The sequence below is a fragment of the Dama dama genome, chromosome 6 (assembly GCF_033118175.1).
Source record: "Dama dama isolate Ldn47 chromosome 6, ASM3311817v1, whole genome shotgun sequence".
Classification (NCBI taxonomy): Eukaryota; Metazoa; Chordata; class Mammalia; order Artiodactyla; family Cervidae; genus Dama; species Dama dama.
The window spans coordinates 46,022,436-46,049,240 of NC_083686.1; the positions used below are offsets into that span (position 1 = coordinate 46,022,436).

Consider the following 26,805-nt stretch of genomic DNA (forward strand, 5'->3'; position numbering starts at 1 on the left):
CTCCTTTGTCCATGGGATTTTCCAGGCAAGAATACTAGAGTGGGTTGCATTTCATAAGCCTTTGGATTAAGAATGGAAATCCCAGAAGCAGAAATTGTTTCCTGGGGAATGTGTTGGTGCAGGTGTACAAATGGAACAACCAGTGTTCCTAGAAAGGAAGAAGTTATCAGGGAGACAGAATCCTTCAAACTGGCTGGGTGAGGTCTTTATGTTTGAACAATACGCATTCATGTATTTTCACAAATGCTATATGAGATCAGTTTAAACATAGGTGTGTGGCTGTGTGGGTGGTCTTTTTGCTTGTTTTCCTTTTTATAGACTTGGCACCTCCTCTTCCCTTACACACACATATATCAATTCCCAACATACCCACCTACACAGATAACTGATATTAATAATCTAATATGTATCTTTCCTATATTTACTGATGACTGTCTAGTCATATAAAAATGTATGCCTACACACACGTGAACTTTCTGATCATTGTTTGACAAAAACAGAAAAATATTACCCTTCTTTTTCCTGCATTGTGCTTTACTCAGTCAACAATACTTTCTGAAACCTCCTGTCAACTAGCAGAACTCTGTCATTCTTTTTGATAGCAGGGCTATGGAACACAGGGCTCCCCTATAGTTTATTCAATCACTCTCCTATTGCCAGAAACATTGTAGCTTTCAGAGACAATTTGCAAAATAGAACTAAAACAATCCTCCCCCTCCAAAAAAACACTTAGGTTCTAGCAACTACATCTATTGGAGTGTTTCCCAGGAAGAAGATTGCTGGCCTGAAAAGTATGTGTATTTTAAATTTTAGTAGGTATTGCGGTACTGCTTCCCCAAGAGGCTATAGCATTTCTCATTCTGACCATGAAAGTGATCCCTTTCCTACAACCCTGCCAGCAAGAAGTGCTTCAGATCTTTTAAATTTTAGAAAATCTGGTAGGTGTGAAATGATATCTCATCTTAATTTGCATTTCCCTCGCTTTGGGTGAACCTGAACATTTTCCATGTTTCTTAGCCATTGGATTTGCTTTTCAACGAATTGCCCATTCATATGCTTTGCCCATTTTCCTACTTGTTTGTTCTCATTGGTCTTGTCAAATTACAATAAATATTTGTATACTATAAAAATGAAATATACTATCTATACAATATGTATTTCTGCAAGCCTACTATGGTCAATGATATTTTTACAATAGCTTTGCCTTAAAGTTATAATTTTAGAGTTAAATATGCCTACCTTTTCTCTCATAGCATTTGACTTCTCAGTTTTGATCAGGAAAGTTTTCTGCACAATATAGTACATGTAATCTAGATTTTTCTTGCAAGAGCTTGGCTTTACCTTTATATTTTTAGTGGTGTATTTTACTCATGTATTTGTACCTTTAGATACACAATAAAATTGGGATCAAATAAGGTACTTATCTGAATACAATGGCTTTCTAGAGAGTTCTAATAACTGGTGAGGAAGTCTCTGCCCCATGTTTAGTTTTCTAAAATTACTTACCCTTTCTTCAGTATTTCATTTTTTTCTAGAAATGATATAATCATCTTATTTAATTGCCAAAGCCTAACAAACCAAAATACCCACCTTGCTGTGAGTTTTAGTGAAATACATACACAATTTGAGGGAATATTTTCATGGCATTGAGTCTTCTCATCCAAAAATATGGCATGTCTGTCCATTTCTCCTTTTACATACATATTTTAGTATGATTTTGTTATTTCCTTTTTTTGTTGTATCTATTTCTGAGTATTCCAGAGGGGTTGATTTTGAATGTTTTTTTCCATTCCTATTTTATTACTAGAATAGAGAAAAGTTAATGATTTTTGTTTTTTGCATATTTTTGGATCCGTCTACTTTACAAAATTCTCTTCTTAAATCCAGGAGATTTTTACCAGATTCCTTTGGGTTTTCTAAGTTTACAATCATATCATCTGCAAAAATAGATCATTTTTCCTCTTCTTTCCTAGTGTTTTCTCCAGTTTTCAAATTTGTTGCCATTAAGTTTTAAATTATATTCTCTTTTAATACTCTTGGTCATTTTAATATTTGATCTTTCTACTTTCTGATCTTTTATAATTTTGCTTTTTTTCTTTTAAAAAATTAGATTATCAAGTGGATAGAATTTTAATATAATAAGATTTTAAATTTATTTATATACTTTATTACTTTTCTCCTTTCTATTAAGATTTTACCTTTATTAATCATTCTTTATTGTTATTTTTCTAATTTCTTAGAATGTAGACCTAGTTTATTTACTTCTCATCCTTATTCTTTCACAAGGAAGGCCTTTTGACTGTAAAATTTCTACAGCTCTGTGAAATTAGAGTAGAAAAATTGTACAGTCAAAAGACCTTCCTAGTGAAAGAAGGTCAGTAATTTCCCTTTTGATTTCTTCAAGTCAATTGTTTTCTAACTATTTTTTCATTTTCAAGAAGACAATTTTTGGTCATCTTTTGATAATTTTTTTCTTACTAGCTGAATTAAGGTCAGATAATGTGACCTATAAAATCTTTATTTTTTTAATTTCTGAAGCTTTTTTTGTAGCCAGATATACGATCTTTATAAATGTTCTATAGACATATAAAAAGTAATAAAAATTATCTGTATTTGAAATGTAGGGTATTCTCCAGTTATTGTGTGTGGAAGCAGTATGGCACATAGATTAAAAGCAAAGAATATGGGAAAATGTCTGCTTTCAATCTCAAACTTACCATATGACCTTCACTGTGTGTGTAAGATATAAAAAATAATGGTATCTACCTCATAGGGTCTTTGAGAGAATTAAATTATTTAATGTTCTTAAGTACTTAGAATAGAAATTAGCACATTCCAAATGCTATATAATTAATTTTGTAAACAAAAAGTATTCATATATGTCAGTTCATAAATGTCCTTATTTCTTCTTTTCTACGGAATTGCCCAATACAGTCCAAAGAGATATATTGAGTTTATTTAAGCTTTTGCTGTTTTTAAGGATGGCTCTGTATCAAAACATTGTAAGTGAAAGTGAAAGTCACTCAGTCATGTCTGACTCTGTCACCCCGTGGACTGTCCATGGAATTCTCCAGGCCAGAATACAGGAGTGGGTAACCTATCCCTTCTCCAAGGGATCTTCCCGACCCAGGAATCAAACCAGGGTCTCCTGCATTGCAGGCAGATTCTTTATCTACTGAGCTATGAGGGAAGGCCTTATAAAAACACCATTCTGGTTCTATTTTAAATTTCAAATTATTAAAGTGATAGATTTTAAAATGTAATCCTTTTTTCTTCTTTAGATTTTCGATGCTCATTTTACTTCCTTGAATTTTTTCTTATCTCTATTACTTATATATTTTTTACATTTGATGCACAATTTAAAATTTCTTTGCCTTTAATAAACTTAGTCTCAGTCTTCCTTAATTAAGTTGCCTTTTCTCCTAAATCATACATAAATAACCACTCTCCTTATACTTTAGAATGCTGGATTTCCTTCAGAGCAGTTCAGGCAAATTAAGTAGCCTGTATAATCAGATTGGATTACAGGTGTGTTCCCAAAATGACATTAAGTGTACTGAGTTCTATAGTCAGTTCATTCTTAAAATTTCCAGTGTCCTTCATTTTTTGTGTAAGTCCAAGGTTTTATCTCATATTGTATTCCTCTTGCCTAAAGAAATCCCTTTAAAATTTCTTGTAGTTCATGTCTGTTAGTAATAAATGATCTAGGTCTTTGTTTTTCTGGAAAAAAGTCTCAATTTCCCTTCATATTTGCTATAGAATTTGGGATTGACAATTTTCCCCTTCTAGCATTTTAAAGATATTCCTCTGCAGCCTTAGGCTTTATTCCTTTCTCATGAGAAGTCTGATCTTTCTTATCTTCCTTCCATAGACCTGAACCATGAGGAAGGCTTTCTCCTACCTTCTACTCCACCACTGTCAAATCCAATCATTGAAAACAGCTTACCAACAGGGGCCATTTCCAAAGGTAAGCAGAGGGCCAGGGCAGACTCCGAGCTAGAGACAGTGTGTGTTTCAGGGGGTGTATAGTCATATAGTAGTAGTGCTCAGTCGTGTCCGACTCTTTGCAACCCCATGGACTGTAGCCCGCCAGGCTCTTCTGTCCATGGGGATTCTCCAGGCTAGAACACTGGAGTGGGTTGTCATTCCCTTCTCCAAGGGATCTTCCCAACCCAGGGATCAAACACACATACCTTGCATCTCCTGCATTGGAAGGCAGATTCTTTACCACTGACTCCACCAGGAAACCCAGGGGGTGGGTGAAGCTATTACCAGGCAGGAGAGAAGCAATGATTAGAACTCAGAGAAAGAGAGCTTGTGCCCTATGTCAGAAAATGAAGCATTGCATTACCCCGGAAGGGGAGTTTAAGTGCATGGAAGAAGACGTCACTTTCCTCAGAGTTCTATACCTCCAAAGCATCACCTTCCCAAGTTTCCTGCTCCTGCTTCTCTCTTTTCTTGGAAGAAGTAACCCATGACCTGCTATTTCCCACCCAACCGATTCAGGCCCATTCCAGACATGAACACAGATTTTCAGCCTTGGGGAATTAAATGAAAGAAAAATTAGTCTGTCTCTGCCTTTGGACTGATGTTTATAATTCATTTCTGGTGTAAGAAACAACAAATCCAGCTAGCCTAAGTATACCTTGGATATGAAGTATGCTCACATGCCGTTTGGATCTCTAGTTAAACTTGGCCTGAACCCCAGTACCACCTCCCACGAGAGTTCAGAGTCCTTGGTACAATCTCTGAGGGTCCTGGGTTCCTTTGTCTTACGTCTCCCTCTCTCCAGCTCCTACATCCACATGGGCTCTGCTAGTTCTGCTTAAGTCTAGACAGTTCATCAGTTTGCCCCCAAACACTCCCATTACTTCAGTATGTGCGTATAAAAACTTTAATAACAGGTCACATTTCATTTGGTCTCCATTTATTTTTTCTTCAAACACTCTCCAGTTTAAGGAGGATGTCCTGGGCTTGTGATAAGAGAACAAAGAAGTCCACCAGCAGTGGTTGCTAGTATATTTTTAGTGGGAGGGTGAGGGAAAAGTAATATAAATTCTTTCCTAGGGACAGTAGAGCAAAAATCAGCAGCTCATCAGAAACTTGGAATGGACTTAGCCTCAAGTGATAAATTACCCTCCCCCAAATTCATAGAACAACAAATGGATTTGAGCAGCTCCTCTGACTTCAGCACCACCACCTGTGAGAATTGTTAGTATGTGTGGTGGCCCCATGTTGCAGTGAATGGCCATCAGAAATAAATCACTTTCCATTTGTGAAAACATTGCCAAATATTCTAGGCAAATGTGATCATCCATATAATTGGGATGATTTTCAAAATATTTAATAATCAGTACAGCAGAGGCATCAACCAATCTGGTTAGACCTGACCAATCATTAGAGATGTTAGGAGTAAGGACCCATTACAGCCCCATGGTGGACACCAGCTGAATACCTACCCTGCCTACAACTTAATAACAACTCTGCTAATTCACATCGTTTTGTACCCAGATGCTTCCTTTCTCCTTCCCTTTCCAAACTATATTTAATTGGCCAGAAAAGTTTTATGGGAAAAACATTTTGGCCAACCCAATACTTTGTTCATTCATTCATCTATCCGTCTATTCAATAAAGACAAGATTAAGCTCTTCCATGTGCTTTCCCAAACTTTCTCAGCTCCTGTCCCATTACTCCTCATACAGGTGTCTTCCTTAATTAAGTCCTTGCGTGCTTAGCCTCATTCTGGCATCTGTTTCTCACAAGACCCAGACTGAGTCCTAATGGTGGTGTCACAGTTACAGACAACAGAGTAGTTTGTTATGTTTGAAGCCATCCTGGTATCACTATGGAGGGTAACCTCCTTTCCATTTTTGGGCATGCTCATTAACAGACCTTGATTACTGTCTCTCACTCTGTTCTTATTCCCATCACACCAGCAGAATTCTACAGCTTCCCAATGAGGACCTACTTTTGCTTTTTTATGAAATCTCATACGATCGCTTCCAGGGGAGGATAACAGTGTAACAGAAGTCAGCCATTTAAGCAGGAGTGAAGAAAGTAGGTAGCATGCGGATGCTATAGAACGGGGTGATTTGGTAGAGCAGGGCAGGGAGAAATAATAGCAATCAGTTTAGAACATTTGGTTTTGAGAATACCGGTACCTGGAACAGACCTGTTGGTGAACTCTGGCATGTGGTTCCTGGTTCATTTATTCCAGAGAAGACGCTACCTTAAGATGGGTAGAGGATAGACCAAGAGAGTCACAGATCTTCTTCCAACTTCAAGTTGACAGGAGTTAGTGTGGGCAGTGTTCTCTGTGGCAGAGATGAGGACATGCCCAACATAACCGCTGCCCCCTCTGCCAAAACCCTACAGCAGCATGACATTGAAGAATAAGCATCCTGAGGTCCACCCGGCTTGCTGCCCCACACACTCCAAAATCACAGCTGTGAGTTTATGGATGGGTAGACAGAATATGATCAGTGTTGATCCAGGTGCGGCCACATCACCGAGAAGGACTGGCCACGCTGGGGAGACACTAATGAGAGTCACCCAACACGGAGCTGGGAATACACCTGTGGCAGGACTTGCCAAAGACATGCTTTCAGGCAGCCTCTGGGGCAACTCAGAGAAAGTGGGAGAAAGGACTGGAAGGGCAGCCTCTCCCTTGCCACATGCACCAGGCTGCTTCAGGGGGACAGGCTGAGCTGGAAGGACCAGTCTAGCCATCCTAGGCTGATGGCCAGTACTGATATTGACACAGCTTCAAATTACAACAGGGCAAATGGGGAACTTAGTGTTCCAGGGCCTCTATTACCCAGGCCGGTTATTAACACTGCTTCTAGCTCTTAACTCTCCATAAATGTTCATGGAACTAAGCCGAATGGATGTGAAAATTAACTAGAGGCATCTTTCAGACACTCTCACACCCCAGAGAGAATAAGCTCCTGCTGCCTCACCGGTGCTCTGGCCACTTGGCCACAGTTGAGGTCAATATTTCCAGTGCAGGGTTAGATGGGCCACCCAGGGGTGGAGGACTCGAGGACAAGTTCACAGTGATAACAACGCCACATTCTCATAACTGCTGAGGGAGAGTAAGAGGGGACCCTATTCATTAATCTGTGATCATCTAAACTTCGACTGGAAGTGCAGCTTCTATGCTGGCCCTGGGAAGAGCAGCAGCTCCTAGGGCCAGAGGTACCTGGACTGGCCTTGGAGATGCCTTTGTCCACATCACCCGAGCCTGTCTGTGGCTCCACCTTGTTGTGGCTTTATGGCCACAAGGAAGTGCCCTTACCTACTCCAGACACCTCATCGTGGCTTAGTGGCAGGTGCCCAGGGAAATTCAGCTCTAAGAAGGGCTGAAAAGAGAGGCAATCATCCAGGTTCATTGTCCAAGTTGAGAAGGAAAATCTTCACCTGCTTGTGATTTGAGAAAAACCAAATGAATTGCCCCTTGCTGAGATTCTGTTGGAAGATTAACAGCTATCTCTGCATTAATGGTGAGTGGTTTTCAAGATATTCTTTCTTATAGTTGACTTTGGAGAACTGAAGGACAGGATTCTTGGCAGTGAACGCCATTTTTGAGGACCTGCCCTCTCTTGGACGGAGGCAAAGTTCATTGGGAAGGAAAACACTTCTCCATCTAGACAGCTGGCTTCTTCTGTGCTTATAACACCCAAAGGGACCAGCAGCATGCTTTGCCTCTTGTTTATGCCTTTTCCACACCATCTCTCATTGGGCCATTTTGGGTGTGTATCTGTGACTCACTGTAGGTCACTAGTTATTGTGAATTTTTAACTTTATCAGGAAGAAGTTTGAAGAAGTCGGGCTCTTAGGCCTGGACAGAGCACTCTATTAGACAACATAAAAGACAGCAATTATAAGGAGGTTTTGTGAAGAAAATGATCATTTGGTCTTATTCACCAAGGATTGACTATACAGAAAGTAGAATTAAGTGGGACTTAAATTATGCAACACTGAAAGTCTATGAAGTTTAAGGTGGGGGGTCTTTTTTTTTTTTTTTTTAAATTAGTGTCATTTATTTTTATTTATTTATTTTTTGCTTTTCTTTTTTTTTTTTTTTTTATTAGTTGGAGGCTAATTACTTCACAACATTTCAGTGGGTTTTGTCATACATTGATATGAATCAGCCATAGATTTACATGTATTCCCCATCCCGATCCCCCCCTCCCACCTCCCTCTCCACCCGATTGCTCTGGGTCTTCCCAGTGCACCAGGCCCGAGCACTTGTCTCATGCATCCCACCTGGGCTGGTGATCTGTTTCACCATAGATAGTATACATGCTGTTCTTTTGAAATATCCCACCCTCACATTCTCCCACAGAGTTCAAAAGTCTGTTCTGTATTTCTGTGTCTCTGTTTTGCATATAGGGTTATCATTACCATCTTTCTAAATTCCATATATATGTGTTAGTATGCTGTAATATTCTTTATCTTTCTGGCTTACTTCACTCTGTATAAGGGGCTCCAGTTTCATCCATCTTATTAGGACTGATTCAAATGAATTCTTTTTAACAGTTGAGTAATATTCCATGGTGTATATGTACCACAGCTTCCTTATCCATTCATCTGCTGATGGGCATCTAGGTTGCTTCCATGTCCTGGCTATTATAAACAGTGCTGCAATGAACATTGGGGTGCACGTGTCTCTTTCAGATCTGGTTTCCTCAGTGTGTATGCCCAGAAGTGGGATTGCTGGGCCATATGGCAGTTCTATTTCCAGTTTTTTAAGAAATCTCCACACTATTTTCCATAGCGGCTGTACTAGTTTGCATTCAAGGTGGGGGTCTTTAATAAAGGTTTACTAACATTGTCAATTCCACTTGAAAGGAATTTCAATTTGTCTAAATAGCTACAGATGTTACTGTCAAATGAGAGCACAGGTCTTTTTCAAGTTCTTCCCAAGGTACCAGCCAGTCCTGACTGTGGGCAAGAACTCCAAGACCACATTTGAGGCACAGTCTTTCTACCCACTCAAGATAAGACACATCTACATTTGTGAAAATCATTAAGGTATAAGAAGATCCCCTGGAGAAGGAAATGGCAACCCACTCCAGTATTCTTGCCTGGAAAATCCCTTGGACAGAGGTGCCTGGCAGGCTACAGTCCATGGGGTCAGAAGAGCAGGACATGACTAAGTGACTAAACCACCACCACCAAGAAGACTCAGGTTCTCTGAAGCGAACCTAGAGGCATGATGGGTCCCTGTTCTCATGTGCCCCCTTTTTGGCAAAGGGCCAGGGCAACGCCATGTGGGCCTGGGAACATCACGGGCACTAAAATGGACCTGCACCCCAGTGTAAACACTGTCATTTACCAGTTGGGCGAACTTGGGCAGAAGTTTTTAACAACTTAAATCTTTTAAATGAGAAAAAACAAGCCACCCTTCCTCTTTCCTGTAACTGTATGAATACCTGGCAATCTCCACCTTGGGTTTTAATCCTCTGTCTTTAACTCTGCTTCTTCATGGATGAGGAGTTCCTGAAAACTGAGATTCTTCTCACCCTTGACAGTGACTAGAACATCAACAGTTTAATACATTTTTTGAATATCTGAATGAATGAATCATGAAGGTCTAGGTTGTGGCATTACTGTGAAAATTAAGTGTAATAAAGTTAGTCTCCTTTCTAAAGTCCATAGGCTTAGACTCCTAGGAAAAGGAAGGGATCCTTCCAGGTGTAACCTAGCAATGAGAATTCCTTCATTCGTCCACTTGTTTTGCAGTCATCTTTAGTTCTTTTGACTAATGTCTGTTGAAGGCACTGGGCTATGTTCCTTCCAGACACTGGGCCAGGTCCTGCAGGCCTATGAGAAGCCATGTTCCCTAGCTGACTGTCTAGAGAGAAGACTATCTTTTAAAAATTACAATCAGGATCACTGCCTGAGTAGGGCATGCAGCGAGCACAGCGCAGGAGTGGATGTCTGCTCGGGAAGGTGAGGAGAGGTTCTATAAAGGAGGTGGCACTTGTGCCGAGCCCTGAAGATGGAGTCGGAGTTTCCCAAACTGAGGGAGGAGAAATACCCGAATGTCAGGTCTGCCTGTAACCCACTGGGCCATTTGGACAAGTTACTTTACCTCTAAGAGACTCAGTCTCCTCACCTGTTAAGTAGAGTTAGCTCCTGGGGTTTCTGCCAGGATCCTGTAAGAGAGCATTTAAAAGTGCACGACATCAATGCAGGTGATGCTAGATGAATGAGAACTGTTAGGGTGGTGATGCATGAGTCAGAGCCTAGCAGTGAGAGACCCTGGTTGTTACGGGAACCACATTCAGGTTTTCTTGGGTATCTAAGAGGGACCCCAACAAACAGTGCTTCCCTTTCCCACCTGAGTTTGGAATAATTAGAGAAAAATTTAAGAGTAATTACTGAGGCCAAAATACCACCTTTCAAATGGTAATAGCTAAGGTGGAGAACAAGACCTGGAACAAAGTAAAAAGAGCTTGAAGGCACCCAGCCCAGGCAGATCTGGGCATGATGTCTTCTCAAACAGAAGCCTGCCCTGGGAGGACTCAGCATATGGAGCAGCAGAGGAGAACCCCCACGACAGCCAAGGGAGGAGTGCAGCTGAGCTGGCCCATCGTTCTTTCCTATTATTCCACTGAAGGACTTGCAGGGGGCAGAGTGAGTGAAGGGCGAAGTATGGCTGGAGTTTTCTTTGGAAACCACTTTCTTGTGGAAACGTTAGGGCGGAGGGGGGCGGGGGCAGACCCCTCTAACACAGTGTTACTAGGGCATGGGGGCTGGGGCATGGGCAGTATTCTGTGGGTGGAAAGGATACAGAGATGTTGCTGAGGTATGATAGGCAGGCAGGGCCCAGGGTCATGAAAAGCCTGGTGTGCCAGGCCAGGCAAATGGACTGCAGGTGGGCTGACCACAGAGACGAGACATGGTGGACCAGGACTGCTGAAGAGACCAGCTCGAGAGGCTGGCATTGCAGACATATGGATACAGTGGCTCCAACCCTCATGCCCATAGGAAGAGAGAAGCCTGGAGCCCTGGTTCCGCCAGGCCTTTGGGAAGTTGAGGATGCAGGCAAGGAAGTGGGATCTGGGTCAGACAAGCTCAAAGTGAAAACAGAAGAGAGCGATATTCTTGGGTGAGCTCCAGAAGTCAAGAACCAGGAGTACAATCCATTCAGAGAGGAAAGCAAAATTTGAGTAAGGGAGTGGAAAATCTGAACAGTTAAAAGAACATAGGAGAGTAACATTCTCAGATTTTTTTTTAATGAAAGATTTTTGGATGATAAGAAGGTCCAAGCGGCAGCCCTGAAAACGGGCAGCTCCAGGGGAATAGAGGTAAATGTCCTTAGAGTTGGTGGGGTCAAGGATGTAGAGGGGTCATCCACAAGGACATGGACTCCCTCAGAATGAGGTCAAAGTTCAAAAGGAGAGACAACATTTTACACTTTCAACATATGGTATTGGGTCAATTGGGCTTCCCTCATGGCTCAGAAGATAAAGAATCTATCTGCAGTGTAGGCTACCTGGGTTCGATCCCTGGGTCGGGAAGATCCCCTGGAGGAGGGCATGGCAGCCCACTCCAGTACTCTTGCCTGGAGAATCCCATGGACAGAGGAGCCTGGCGGGCTGCAGTCCATGGGGTCGCAAAGAGCTGAACACGACTGAGCAGCTCACACACAAATGATGGAACCAAGAAAGACAGATACAACAACGTTCACAATATCAACAACCATCAGCAAAAAAATTAAATAACCCACCTGGTTCATGCAACAGTGGAGTCATATAAACACAGATATTTACAGTTGAGGAATATAGGCCTTGTAACATTTATAGAGGGAGCAACAATGAAGTCTTTTTTTTTTTTTCCCCCACTAAAGAAGAATGCTGGCTGCAGGCCCATGGAGGAAATCTTCACAAAATATGTGCCACCTCCAATGGCTAATGTACTCCCTCTTACCTCCAAAGCCCACACCCCGGAGCAGTGTCGGCCCCCAAACCGTAAATCCATCCAGTATCCTAGCAACTCATCTGCAAACCAGACAACACATGGGCTGTGAGCTTGTGAGAGAAATGCAATCTCTTCCACATACACAGAACCAGATGGCACTTATCCCATCAGCTGATATTTGTGATTATTACTATTATTTTCCATAATTGCCCTTCTGGGTCCTGTTTACTCATATCATGCTAAGTAATTGTAATTAACCAATGAAATATTTGGAGCTAGGCTAGTTCAAAAAAGAAACTGAGGCCAACATGATGGAACTTGTACAGCAATTCCATCTCATAATGCTATATACTTTCAGCTAAAGTATATAGCATTTTATTAAAATCAGATGGAATTTGTTCACTTTTCTTGTGGCATTCAGTCATCTTAGACAACCCTACAAACATGCTATGAAAAAAAAGGAAGCCAACAGGGGTAAAGTAATTCTGATGAATCTTGAGGTACTGTCTTAGCAACAGTTCTTTGCCAGGAATGTCTTACAATAGTTTTCTGCCAGGAAGAATCCTTGAGAATGCCAACCTTCATTGTGATGATCTAGAAGGAAAGAGCTTTGAAAACAGACCTCCTTTCCCCCATAGATTTCCCTGTCAAGATACATAAAAGAATTCAGACTAATCAAAAAGCCCAAGTGAGCTGGCTGCCTAACTAGGACAGGCCCAACCTTGAGTTCAGAGAGCTTTCTAATGCGTTCCATCTGTCTCTCCAGAGAACAAAGTTTACAGGATATGTTGACTGCAAAGGAGGCTTGCTTCTAACGAGAAAGATAGCTGAAATGGCATATCATGGAAGTTTAACTCAACTCTGAAAATACTGCTGCTCTGAATAAATGACGCATGCCCGAGATGCTGAATTTTTTTTCTCTTTCTTCTTCTCTCTTCCTCCCTCCTCCCTTCCTTCATTCTTTCCCTCCTTTCTTTTCCCTTCTTTCTCTCTTCCTTCTTCCCTTCCGTTCCTTCCTTCCTCCATTGCTTTTTTTCTTTCTGCCTCTCGCTGTTTAATCATCATGAGAGAAGTAGCCAGAAGTCCTGTGAAGACCTGAAGAGTCAGCCTTTGAGGTTCTTTATCATCTGGTCCACCTTTCCCATGCAAGCCGAGCAGAGGATGGCTCCTCTTCACCCCAGCAGGATGAACACTCCATTGTCTTTCCCCTTGTTTCCACTCACACCTTCCTCCCCAGCACTCACAGGCTGTGATCACCCCTGTCTCCACCTGCTGTCTGTGCTGGCTTTGTTTTCTTTGTCTTCATTGCTGCACACGCTTATCTCCAGTTTCAGAGAGAAGGGGGGCACTTTAGCTGTGGTACGTGGGCTTCTCATTGTGGCCACTTCTCTTACTGCAGACATGATCTTAGTTGCTCCAAGGCATGTGGGATCCTCCTGGATCAGGGATCAAACTCATTTCTCCCACATTGGCAGGCAGATTCCTTACACTGAACCACCAGAGAAGGCCCCTGCCTGGATTTTTCTGCCCCTCTCAACTATCTCCCCATATCCTTCAAGGTATAATTCATGTTCCATTCTCCATGAAATCTTGCCTAATGACACCAGCCAACACCAATCTTATCCTTTCCTGATTATCCCTCCTGCTTACTCTCAAGTCAAGGATAGAAATTGTCGCTGTGCTTGGACCTCTGTCTTGAAGATTCCTAGGTTACCTCTGAGCTGAAGGCCTTCTAGCAATAACGATGAGAATGATATAGGAGCAGCATGTGTCTAGTACTTGCCAAACCTGGTCTAAACTATCTAACTTGGTAGTGGTTGCATTGGAACTTAATTTTACATCATCTTGTAATATCCAACTGTATATAGTTCTAGGCTCTTATAGCCCTTCTGATAACATTTGCAGCTTTTAAGGGATAGGCCGTTAAAGTTTTAGAGAGAGATAACCATAAATAATGTCATAGAGAGTAACAACTGATCCCTCTGGAGGGGCCCCTCAAGTTGGCTTTCCCTTCTTGGGGTTGGTTTGACAGATCCCAAAATATGATTTTGAGGATGCACTCAGGGGTGATGGATTTCCTGGTGTGTTTTCTGACAAATACATGTATAAACATATCCATCTACATACTCAATATATAAACCAGATTAATAATTCTTCTGTAATTAGAGACAGTCCTTCCCAGAAACTTCTACAAGGCACTTCCTTCTAAATAGAGGATGGGTAAGAACTTTGATTAGTGCCCAGGAAGTTGCCAGGGAACATGAAATCAAAACCTTTCCACATTTCTTCCCCAGCGGATGAAACTGCTCTGGCCCTGTCACTTGTTGGCTGTGCTGGCCTTTGGCATGTACTCAACATCTCTATGCCTTGCTTTTCCAACTGTCTATACAAATAGCACGTAACTCATAGTGTCGTTGTAAAAAGTGCTCACAACAGTGAGTAGCACCAGCTAAGCACTTAGTCAATGGTGGTTTTTTATGATGATTATGTATATCTTTTCACCAGTATTTGAGACACACTTCCATAACAACACAGCAGCCCTAATGGAATAATAAAGCCCACACTGATTTTTTTTTGAAACTTCAAAGATTATTCTAAATCCAAGAGCACCAAGTCAAACGGCCTGCTTTTCCTTTGTCTTCTGCACACTGCCCCACTTGCTGTTTTATGGATCGTGATCTCCTGCTGGTTCAACTTCTTGTCTGTTTTACTCACCGAGCCGCAGGAGCAGAATGCTGTGTGCTGCGAAGCCCTTAGCCTCAGGACTTGTTGTCACTCCCTGAAAATGCTTTTCCCCAGAAATCTTGCTCCTCCTTTTACTACATCTTCTGTGAAAGTGCTAGCTGCTCAGTTGTGACCTATTCTTTGAGACCCTATGGACTGTGGCCCACCAGGCTCCTCTGTCCATGGGATTGCCATTTCCTTTTCCAGGGGATCTGCCCAGCTCAGGGATTGAACCCGGGTCTCCAGCACTGCAGGCAGATACTTGACCCTCTGAGCCTCCAGGGGAGCCTCGTGGCTTCCCCCTGCCTAGGTGGGACCTGCCTCCTTCCAAGGCGATTGACACACAAGGAAGGCAGCTGTAGGCAGGCCTGGATGATTCATGAGGCTGGCGGCCGGCCCTGCCCCTCGTCCTGTCTTGGGAGACACTCAAGCCAGCGTAGAAGCCTGTTTTGCAGGTGTTTCTTAGTTGAGTATCAAACCGGTGGACCGGTACTTATTCCTGAGACACCGGCAGGTATATAAAAGGCTTTGCTGCCTTATTCTTATGTAGTCATTGTTAATAATAAAGGAGTAGCCACATCTACCATAGTTTCTATGGATGAAAACGTGAATGGGGAATTTTTTTTTAAGCTTCCAGCTCTCTATGAAGTGCAGGCAGTTCCCAGGTGGGGACGGTGGTCTAGAGCAGCCAGGGACAGCTTGGGAGAGGACCCAGCTCTACTGCAAGAGAACGATGCAGAGCCTGCCCCGCGGGCCTGTGACTAGAATTTTCCCTCCTTCACTCCCTGGTTGTTTCACAAGTTATCGGATGACTGGAGGCGCCCAGTCAATGGGGAGAACTAGAGACTGCAGTCAACACCTTCCTCCCCGCCCCCCTCCTATTGATTCTTCTTCCTCCACCCCTCCCCCTCAGTCAAAACACCAACCCTCTAGCCCAATCCAAACACCTCTGAAGAAGTACAGTGTTAGACTGTGTGGAATCAAAGGATTAATAGTGTCAAGAGAAGAGGGGGTACAGTAGAAACTAACAACATTGTAGAGCAACTCTGCTCCAATAAAAGTTAACTTAAAACAGAGAGAGGGAAGAGGGGGACAGAATAAGAGGAAAAGTCAGAATTTCAACATTTTTTTTCTCCTTCCAGGAAAAAAATAGAGTATATCTCTCTGGGCAAGTAGGCCGTCCACCTCGGAGGGAGAACCCACGTGTTCCCCAGGTAATACATTCCAGAGAGTGAATAAATTGCTGAGAGATGCTGGACTGGGGCCATAGAAATACACGACGTTAAAATGCAATGATAGACGCTGTTAACAATCCTTCGAAAGATGCCAGAGGGTTTAAGAGGCAGCCGCAATACCTCACAGGTGCTGCTACAGCGCCGGCTGAGTTGTAGGGTTCCTGTCTTTTGCTGCTGGAAAAGCTGAGGCAACACAATGACTTGCCCAGGGTCACACACCACGCTTGGGACAGAAATAACCCTGACTCCTCCGTCCTGGCTCTAACCAGCTGACAACGCCACTTTATTACTGTACTATCATTCCAATCTGAATCATGTAAATTGCTCCTAATTGCAGGTCTGCAATGAACTATAACTTCCGTGTGACTTCTAGCTGCCAGACCGGCGATCTAGGAAGTGACTGAAGTTTCACAAACTCCCAAATATGGGATAAACTGCTGGGGCAGGGGGTGGGGGGTTGTTTGAAAACTTGACTCTGAAACTGCTGAGAAGCATCATATTTGGATTTTTTTAAATGAATTTGAATCATCACCTCTCACTTATTAAATCTGAACAGAGAAGCACTTGGGATCCAAATGGATGACATTCAGAAAAGCATTCAGGAATAAATCTCAGATATTTTCCAAGCATTCAATCTTCACACAGTTCCTTTTCATGCTCATTAAGTGACTGTCTGTTTTTGTATTTAAATATCCTAGGTGGAATCTAAAAGATAAACGAACAGATTCAGAGAGAACAAATCAGTGGGAGATGACCAGTGGGAGAGGGAAAAGCGGAGGGGCAAGATGGGGTAGGGGAAAAGTGAAAGTCACTCAGTCGTGTCCAACCACTCATGTCCGACTCCTTGCAACCCCATGGACTGTAGTCCGCCAGGCTCCTCTGTCCATGGAATTCTCCAGGCCAGAATACTGGAGTAGGTAGCCATTCCCTTCTCCAGGGGACCTTCCCAACCTAGGGATGGAACCCAGGTCTCCTGCATTGCAGGCGGATTCTTTACCGTCTGAGCCACCAGGGTAGGGGACTAAGAGGTAAAAAACAGTATATATAAAATAAATAAGGAAAAAAGATATATTGTACAGCACAGGGAAATATGGCTGTGATTTTTTAAGAACTTCAAATGGAATAAAATATAGAGACTAAAATAACATTGCAAATCAACTATACTTCAATTTTTTGAAAGTTGTTAAAATGATAAAAGTAAATAAACTTTCTTTTTTAACTCTTTTAAAGGCAGCTATTGGAAGGGGGTGGGAGGAGGGGCCCAGGAAGCAACCAGGCATAGAAATTCAGATCTGTCCTTGGGGCTGGACACGTGCCATGCTCAGGAAAGAAAGTAAATTCCAGTGGGCAAATTGCTTTAACTGATTCATTTGTCCACCCAGAGACGCCACCTACCTGCTCGCAGGTATTCAGGTGAATGACAGGTGGGCGGGGCCTACTGACTGTTTCAATAACTAAGGTCCCAGCAATGTTTTATCTGTCGAGGCTCCTGTGATGTCACACATTTCCTGGTCTCCACCGACCAATGCCCTCCTCCTTCCTCTAGGCACCTGTAGGACGGCGGTGGAGGCCGGTTACTGCTGGGGCAGCCCAGGGAGTTGCTGGACTCAGCCACAGGCGTGAGAACCGCTGGGGTGCTGCCTCTTTGAGAGCCCCGGGCAGCACTTGGAAGGGTGAGCTGAAACCCTGCTTGTTCCTCCCTGGACGTTTAGACCGTGGACCCCTGACGGATCTGAAGGAACAATGTGAGTGAAAAATAGAAGCTGAATGGTTTAGCCCTGGGTGTTTGTCCCAGAGGGAGGAGTTCTTTTTGAAAGGAAAGAGATGCCTTTGACATTTTGGATGCAGAGGAAAATTCTCCCAGGTCAGATATTTAATCCTTTTGGTTTCTCTTAATCATTAATCCAGCCTCTGCTTGTCTGGGAAGTTGAACTGATTATTATTATTTTTACCCTCTGAGGTGGAGTGGGTACTTTTTTTTGAAACTTCAAGATGCAGACCTGTATAGTCTGTGTTGGGAGGGGGCTGAAATCAGAGTTGACTTATTTTCCCTTGCTTTCGGCGTTCACCAGAGGCAATTTCCGTCTAAACCTGTGAGATGACCTTAATTATTCCCCACCGGCCCCCTCTGAAAATCTGTTCCTCCGGCAGGTAAATTCTATTGCCCTTACTCAGAAGCCTGCACTCCAGTCTTCTTCCCTCTTTCTTCTCTAGAGAAGTCTACTGTTTTCTTTGTCCTTTATTCTTTTTAAAACTGCTTCACAGACTTGGATTAGAATTGTTTACATTCAGACCCTGAGTTGGCTGCCTGCTGACCTTTGGCTAAAGTAAAGATCATTTCCTCAGTGTTTACAAGAATATAAATTCAGGTCTGATACGTAATTTTTTGGAACTCTTCCATTTTTTTTTTTTTCCTCTCTACCTTTTCTTTGCAAATATACCAAGGAGACTGTTCTGCCAGGACCTTTCTTTCTTGAGTTATTTTACCTCTAGGATCCATTTTGTTTTCTTAATCCTGACCACACAGACTGTTACCACTTCTGTTCTGGATGGTCCAGTAGCCACACACACTCTCCACCCAATACTGTTGTTAGAGGAAAAGAAACCATTTTCAAACCTGGCTCCCTACTGGGATGAGGTGGAAAACGGGGAGAAAAGTCAACCTGTGAGGGAGGCATTTCATCCTGGATTCCTTCATGGGCTATTTTTCTGAGATTTCAGTTAGCCAGGGAATCATCTGTTAGGAATATTCCTATTCCTATAAATATTCATATTCATCCACCCAGAAATTCAAAGTACATGTCAGTTCTCCTAGAGTATAAATTGACACGAATTGAGAACACTTTAGTCTCAGACGCTTGCTTCTCCCCCGAGACTCTGCCTCGTGCGTGTTGCCAGTCTCTCTCACTCCTCGGGGTCAGTTGCCCCTCAGCTGACCTTTGAGTCTGCCTTCTCCCCTGAGCCTTCTGTTTGGGTGGTGGCTGCTTGTCCTTCACCAATAGCCTCACTTGATTCAGAGTTTTGTCAGCACAAGAGAGAAAAAGATCTCTTAGATCCTAAATCTTCTGGATAAAATTGTGTCCTTAAAGTCACAAACCTCTTCACGATATTTCCTTCCCTCTATGGGCCGTGGTTCATTAGGTCTCTGCATAGTAGGTAATGTATGATTAAACAAATCGTTTTATCACTATCTGTCAGGGCTCCTGACTATTAAAGGAACAAAGCTATGGATACTACGCCCCCAGATATAAGAAAGAAAAAAAAAATTACAGAGACTGGAATTCAGAGTCAGGTGATTTAGAGTGCAACTGGTATCTTGGCTAGTGTGTACATGAGTTTTGCTCACAGGGATGAAAAGATCCACAGTGGTTCCCTTCCTGTAGTAACTCCATCCCTTGGTTAGGTGTAAAATGGCTTGATTGAAAACTGTACAGCCTCTTCCATTTACATCTTCCTCATATTACTTCTCTCAGCCCCCGTTTCTTCATCAGTAAAGTGAGAACTAATAATCCCAACAACATAAGATGGTCCTGAGAAGTACATGAGGTAACATATACAGAGCAGCTAGTGGTCACTGCCTGGTGTCAAGCGGGTGCCAAGCAAAGGCTAGATCCAGCCTTCCTGAGGGTATTTATCTGGATTGCTAGAGTAAATAGTCTGACCTTTCTGAGATAAAAGGTCTAATGTGGTTGCAATTGTCAGGAACCCTGATAGTTCTTGTTATGGTTATTCGTTGTAAGTAATTCACACCGATGTTCACAGTGCAGAGAAAGGAAGCAGGCAGGAGGGAGGAAAATGCTTAAACTGTGTCTTTAAACGGGCCAGGCAGACTGGTTTCTGCCGTTCTCCCAGGCCAGCTTTAGGAGCTGCTAGCCATGTTGTTACTCCTGCCTTTTTGCTCCTCGAGACTCTCATTCCTGTACAATAGCCCCACAAAATGTGGTCCTCCGCAGGCTTTCGGGGGAAACATTCTGTCGGCATTTGTGCAGTCTGACTTGGCAGACAGCCCTCTCTGCCCTCAACTGTGTTATCTCCAGGGCAGACTGTGCTTGGTCTCCTCCGGTCTTGCAGGTAAACACCCTCGACTGCAGCCTGGTGAGCAGCAGGGCTAAGTCCCTGGGAGGAGGAGCCCGCCCTGGACTGAGGAAGGGCAACGGGGAGGTCTTACGGATACGATCACCCCGTTAGTAGACCGTCATGTGCCCTTTGATGACCTTGAGCCATTGCGTGAGGGCAGGCGTGTTCCCAGTGCCCTGGGAGCTTCTCCAGGTCTCATCTTATCCTGAAAAGATAACGTTCCTTTTCATCATCAAGAGCAAGGTAACCGCCTAGTGGGTTGAGATCAGGGGTTCACAACCTTGAACTGATTACTAGCTTGCTCAGGGGAACCTGGAGATGCACCTCAACCTCCCCATCCATCAGTTTCCATATTTACCTTTTCCCCCAAAAGGGACGTCAATGTGTTATGTTTCACATCCCCAGGCCCCATAACAGAAGCTGGATGGGCGGTGCACCTATGTGAGTAGGTCAGGTTGGCTGCAGGGGAGTGGCCACATGCCTCATTAGGAAATATTAGTCTTATTTATTGAATTCTAGGTGGAATGGTGCTACTGCATTAGAACAGTGGCCTGTTTTCTGCCACCAGTCTCCCTGAGTTCAAAACCCATCTCCACCTCCTACTAGCCTTGTAACCTGGGATGGGTTATTTAACCTCACTTTACCTCAGCTATTAAGAAAATTGTGAGGCTGAAATGAATTGAAATGTTTAAAGTGCTTAGAACAGTCCTTGGCACACTGTCAACTATTATTTTCTTGAAAGGAAGGCATAGTGGCTAGAATCAGTCAGATCTGGGCCAGTTCCATCAGGTCAATTATCAAACTAAATCAGTAATTGAATATCTCTTTGTCTCAGTTTCATCATCTGGAAAACAGAATACTTACCAAACCCAGTGCTATTGTGAGGAATAACTGAAATGGTTTCATATAAAGCGCCTGCTATATAGAAAGCACTCATTAAGTGTTAAATTCTGTAGTATTAGAGGAAACAATTATTATATTGGATATAGCTAGACTTCCTGGGTCATGCTACAGTTTGGGTATAATAATGATTAAAACAGTAGTAAATTGAGAACCAAAGACTCTCTGAGCAAAACAGATTTCCCAAAAGGCCCCCAAAGGCTTAGAAGGAGAATCTGGTAACAAAGATTACTGATATCTTGTTTGTCTTGGAGTTACAAGCTAGAGGTGCTGTCAGCTGAAATGCCTGGTCCTTTGCAGAACTGTGGGTAGTAGGATTCTACGATGCAAATAAACAGTAGGGTTTCCTGGCTTCCTGGCTTCCAGCATCTCCTTTTTAGATTTGAATTCCTCACTTAAAGTAGAGAAGATAAGTTCTGCTAGGATTCTGACTACTTAAAAGGCCATTCTGTGCGATGCTGCCGAGAGGGGACTTATGAGAGATACTCTAAAATGTATCCTCCCCCTTGCCTCAGCATTTGTGGACTCTCTGGTGTACATAACTCGTCCTGATATTTGTGTGCTGGCAACGCATAGATTCACTTTTATGTGGGTGGCAAATTTATTGTTCTCTGACAGGGCCTCTAAATAACATGGGCTTTTTAAAATCGTTTGGTAGGAAGACTACATCAGTCTTTCTGGGTTAATAGGATTTAACCATCTATTATCTCCAAAGAATAAAGGTTTACACAAAAGACATGCAAATTGCAAAGCACAAAAACTGCACTGAGCTGAAATAAGAAACAGAAAACGTTGACTCTCCTCTATAAACATCTTCCATTTATCTTTTCCTCTCCTTTGGTTCTAAGATGAGGACAACACAGTGACCTGTTGCTTACCCACAGATATATTTCAGATCAACATAAGGCAGAACTTTCTAAGAATTAGAGTTGTCTAAAAATCCAGTAGACTGTCTTGTAGGGCAGTGAGTTCCTGTCTGAAGGTGATTGTTTTATATATTTGTAAATATTTATATATTTAGTACCTAGTACAATGGCAACCCACTCCAGTATTCTTGCCTGTAAAATCCCATGGATGGAAGAACCTGGTAGGCTACAGTCCATGGAGTCCCAAAGAGTCGGACATGACTGAGCAACTTCACATGTTTACTGGATGAACGAAGGACAAAGAAGATTTGCATCTCTTTAGCAGTACATAACGCTCATCTGTACAATAAGGATTTAATCACTGATCTCATAGGGTCATTCTAAAAATTAACTGAGAAAATACATGAAAAGTATCCAACATGGTATCTTGCACTTAGTGAACTGCTCATTAACTAATAATAATTATGTTTTATTTTACATTATAAAATATAATCTAAAAAGGAGGGGAGAGAAGGGATTCCTGGAATTCAAGTAGAGGAGAGACAAGATGACCCCCAAATTTGAGATTTGTGGTTTTCTACTCCTGTTCTCTTCACCCTGTCCTGCTGGGTCTGTCTTTCCAGAAGAATATCTCGTGCCCTCCCCCACCCTCTCTCGCATTTAGGGAGCCACACTTTGACATGGTGGACTGACGATACGCTTCTGTCAGTGGCTAAGTTATGCCCCAATTAACCAGAGATTTTTTAAATATATATCATTAATATGTGACTTAGAATGTGTGGACTTCACTTCCACCATTATTTTCCAGTGACTCTTAGTTGCTTCCTATGTTTGATGCATTTGTCACAGGGACAGAAAAGACTTCACCAATAGCAGAGTGGAAACTCTACAAGAATTTTCTTTAATAGCTTCTTGGCATGGAGCGTGGCAATAACACACATATGATGGTGAGGTCTAAATATGTCATTGCTATCTGTTGAGATGATTTACATAACTTGCTTATGACTGCTCTCACAGTCACGTGGCCTTTTTTGAATAGTACACTACATGTTTGGGCTCAAGCATACTCACGTTAACACATGAGTCATCTGGTGTTTTCAGATTCCTCATTAACTATTATCATTATGCTTGTCTTATGCCTTCCACAACACACGCACAAATTCAGCTATTCTACCTGTAGTTCTTTTTTCTCCCTTGGAGCCCTAGAAATTTGGTTTAACAGCCATCTCTGGAGACATCTGTGTTCTTGCTTAGCTATGGATTAAAATAAAATTAGGTTTTTATACTAGAGCAGAACTGCTCACAATATTGTCCCTGAATCCTGTAGAGAAGCATTGGAAAAGATCATGGGGAATGTGTACCCCCTTCTGGGTATACAGAGCCCTGTGTTCATTTCCTTTTACTGCAGTAATGAATTACCACACACTTGGCATCTCAAAACAACATGAGTTTATTTCCTCACAATTCTGGAAGCTAGAGTGTGAAATCAAGACATTGGCAGAGCCCTGCTTCCACTGGAAGCTCCAGAAAAGGATCCTTCTTTGCCTCTTTCAGCTTCCGTGCCTCCTGGTGCCCCAGGCTTGTGGCTGCTTCATTCCAACCTCGGTTTCCACATCACCGTCTCCCCGTGCCTTCCCTGTCTCCACATCACCATCTCCCCCGTGCCTTCTCTGTCTCCACATCACCGTCTCCCCGTGTCTTCTCTGTCTCCACATCACCATCTCCCCCGTGCCTTTTTCTGTCTCCACATCACCATCTCCCCGTGCCTCCTCTGTCTCCACAACACCGTCTCCCCAAGTCTTCTCTTCCTCTGTCTCTAAAAAGACACTTGTCATTGGATTTGGGGTAAATCAGAAAATCCAGGATGATCTCATTTCAAGATCTTTAACTTACTTTTATCATCAAAGACAAGACTGTTTTTCTAATAAGGTCACACTCAGGTACTAGGAGTTAGGATGTGGGCATATCTTTGGGAGGGACATTCCTACACATAGGCCCCTCCCACTTCTTATGATGAAATTCCTTATCTACTTGGAGATTGAAATATTGGGCAAAGTACAGGCAGGGAGAAACAGAACTGGCAACCTTCACCACTACCATTATTTATTCCTGTGTTCAAAGTTCAAAATACAATTGTTAAGTGTTTTATATGCTAAAGACCTGCTGAACCTTTTCAGTCACTAGTATGATGAATCTACAAAAACAAATCAGTGACGGTCATCCTAGGTTGCTTTAACAGATAGGTGGTATTCTGGCTAAGGAAGTGATTCCTCCACTCAACCCTGAGTCCATCATTGGAGATGTTTCGAACAGAAGCCAGTAGGTCATCCCCCAGCATGTCATAAAGAGGATTCTTGCTCTTGGTGAGAATCTAAGATCATCACCCAACTCAAATCCCTGTGACTTCTTAATAAGTTTAAAATCTCAGTCATGTGGGAACACCAGACACCAGAGAGTGGATTCCTTTTCCTTGAAGAATTTGCTCAGTTTCTTCCTTCTGCCTGGATTTCTTCCAACCTGCCCAAATTTCATTTATCTTTCGTGACCCTCCCTGAGGACAATCTGTTCCAAGAACTTTCCTTGACTGTTCTGAGCCACACCACACTGCTTCCTCACTCTATTCCTCCACACTTGTCCCTGGCTCCTATTTTGGAGGACCATGCTTATTGTGTGTTTTCTTACACTGTTTTAAGTTGGTTTGTTTGCTTATTTTTATATGAAAGCTCCATTTTCTTAATTAGACAAACTCGTTGAGGATGAAATTGAATTGCCTATGGGAACTGCCACAGAAATGCAGACAAGTGTCAGGAATGTAAGAGGTAAATACTGTAGAATTGAAACAGTAGAGAAATGTTGAGCACTTAAATATCTTCCTCTACCTTGTCCTTTCTTCCTTAAATCTTGGTTATATGATAAAAAAAAAAAAAAAAAGCATTTCCTAAGTATGTTTAGGCTACCCACTCCAGTATTCTTGGGCTTCCATGGTGGCTCAGACGGTTAAGAATCCACCTGCAATGCAGGAGGCCTGGGTTCAATCCCTAGGTTGGGAAGATCCCCTGGAGGACGGCATGGCAACCCACTCCAGTGTTCTTGCCTAGAGAATCCCCAGGGACAGAGGAGCCTGGCGAGCTGTGGTCCATGGGGTCACAAAGGGTCAGACACGACTGAGCGACTAAGCACAGTGCAGCACAAATATGGTTTTCAGCCGTGAGTGTAAGAAGGCCAGTCTGCTTCCTCACCATACTTCTCATCTGACATCAGCCCTGCCCAGGACCCTGTGGCAACTGACTGCAAGGGCCATGAGCCGCTGGTCAATGCAGAATATTCAGCCTAGATTTTGCTGTTGGCAGGGGTCAGTTCCATCTCAGTATGTTGGTAGACCAGGAAGTGGAAGGATGTCTTTTACGGGCCAGGGTTCTTACAAACAAACCCAAGTTTGAAAGATGTGCCTTAACACCCCAGGGGAAAGGCAGTAAAATTTTCTGACAAGATAGACAAAGCTCCTCTCCAAGAGGAGCTGGTGAAAGTCCATCACTGACTTCTAAAACTTGAATTTCTTCTCATTTAACATTCCCCTTGTTTTTCCCACTTTCTGAACATCTTCTCAGTTATTGACTCCAGATATATCACATGTTCTTTTAGTTCAATTTTCCTTTAATTTCCTGACTATATTTCAACCTCTTTAAAGATCATTTGTAATTTTTTTCTGTCTTTTATAGTGTTGGCAACACTATACAGACAGGTGTCATTTATAGACTGCGTTAATGAATTACTCTCTCTTAGAGACTGGTGATTTAGATATTAAGTAGGAGCAGAACTAACCCTGACCTGTGTAGCCCATACACACCTGCCCTCCCTCTGTCCCCTCTCTTTCCCTTGCAATGCATATGGTACCCCCCGTCTCCCCACCTCCACTTCCAACCCAGGCTCTTGGTTTGAAGAGAGTTTTTATCTGGTGCATGACTATTTTTATTCAGATCACTAAAGTACCTGGAAACGGAAGTGTAAGTCACTTAGTCGTGTCTTTCTCTTTGCAATCCCATGTACTGTAGCCTGCTAGGCTTCTCTGTCCATGGAATTATCCAAGCAAGAATACTGGGGTGGGTTGCCATGCCCTTCTCCATGGCATCTTTCTGAGCCAGGGATTGAACCCAGATCTCCTGCATTACAGGCACACTTTTTACCATCTGGGTCACCAGTGTGCTAAGTTGCTGCAGTCATGTTTCTGAGCCAGCAGGGAAGCCCAGCAAAGCCCCTAATTTCTCCCCACCACAAATGTAAGTTAAGGTATAGCCCCCAGAGCATTTGTCTAGCCTCTTATATATCTTAATTCAAAGTTGGTATTTATAAAAAAAAAAATGATGGCACTTTGATACCTGCAAGTCTCACACAATTTATCCATAATTTAACATGTAACTATAAATTTACATTGTTTAATAGAGAAAGAATGAAGCAGGGCAAAGGCCAATGGAGTTTTGCCAAGAGAGCACACTGGTCATAGCAAACACCCTCTTCCAACAACACAAGAGAAGACTCTACACATGGACATCACCAGATGGTCAATACCGAAATCAGACTGATTATATTCCTTGCAGCCAAAGATGGAGAAACTCTATACAGTCAGCAAAAACAAGACCAGGAGCTGATGGTGGCTCAGATCATGAACTCCTTATTGCCAAATTCAGACTTAAACTGAAGAGAGTAGAGATAACCACTAGACCATTCAGGTATGACCTAAATCAAATCCCTTATGATTATACAGTGGAAGTGACAAATGGATTCAAGAGATTAGATCTGATAGAGTGCCTGAAGAACTATGGACGGAGGTTCGTGACATTGTACAGGAGGCAGGAGTCAAGACCATCTCTAAGAAAAAGAAATGGAAAAAGGCAAAATGGTTGTCTTAGGAGCCTTACAAATAGCTGTGAAATGAAGAGAAGCAAAAAGCAAAGGAGGAAAGGAAAGATATACCCATTTGAATGCAGAGTTCCAAAGAATAGCAAGGAGAGATAAGAAAGCCTTCCTCAGTGATCAGTGCAAAGAAATAGAGGAAAACAATAGAATGGGAAAGA

The 26,805-nt window shown here is 42.7% G+C and overlaps 1 protein-coding gene and 1 long non-coding RNA gene across 4 annotated transcripts in view; one reads left to right on the top strand and one right to left on the bottom strand.

Annotated features, from left to right (window-relative positions):
- LOC133058886 (uncharacterized) overlaps positions 1 to 26,805 on the bottom strand; it is a 66,984-nt gene that overhangs the window by 16,206 nt on the left and 23,973 nt on the right. The window contains exon 2 of one of the 2 annotated variants that reach the window (XR_009693417.1): positions 10,124 to 10,163. The exons of the other annotated variant lie outside the window; for it this stretch is intronic. This is a non-coding gene — a long non-coding RNA (uncharacterized LOC133058886). The remainder of the gene's footprint in view (positions 1 to 10,123; positions 10,164 to 26,805) is intronic. 2 annotated transcript variants of the gene reach the window in all.
- Positions 17,411 to 26,805, top strand: part of LNX1 (ligand of numb-protein X 1) — a 128,938-nt gene continuing 119,543 nt past the window's right edge. The window contains exon 1 of one of the 2 annotated variants that reach the window (XM_061145953.1): positions 17,411 to 17,635. The gene's annotated coding sequence lies outside the window, so the exon portion shown is untranslated. The other variant, XM_061145954.1, reaches the window with a different exon arrangement.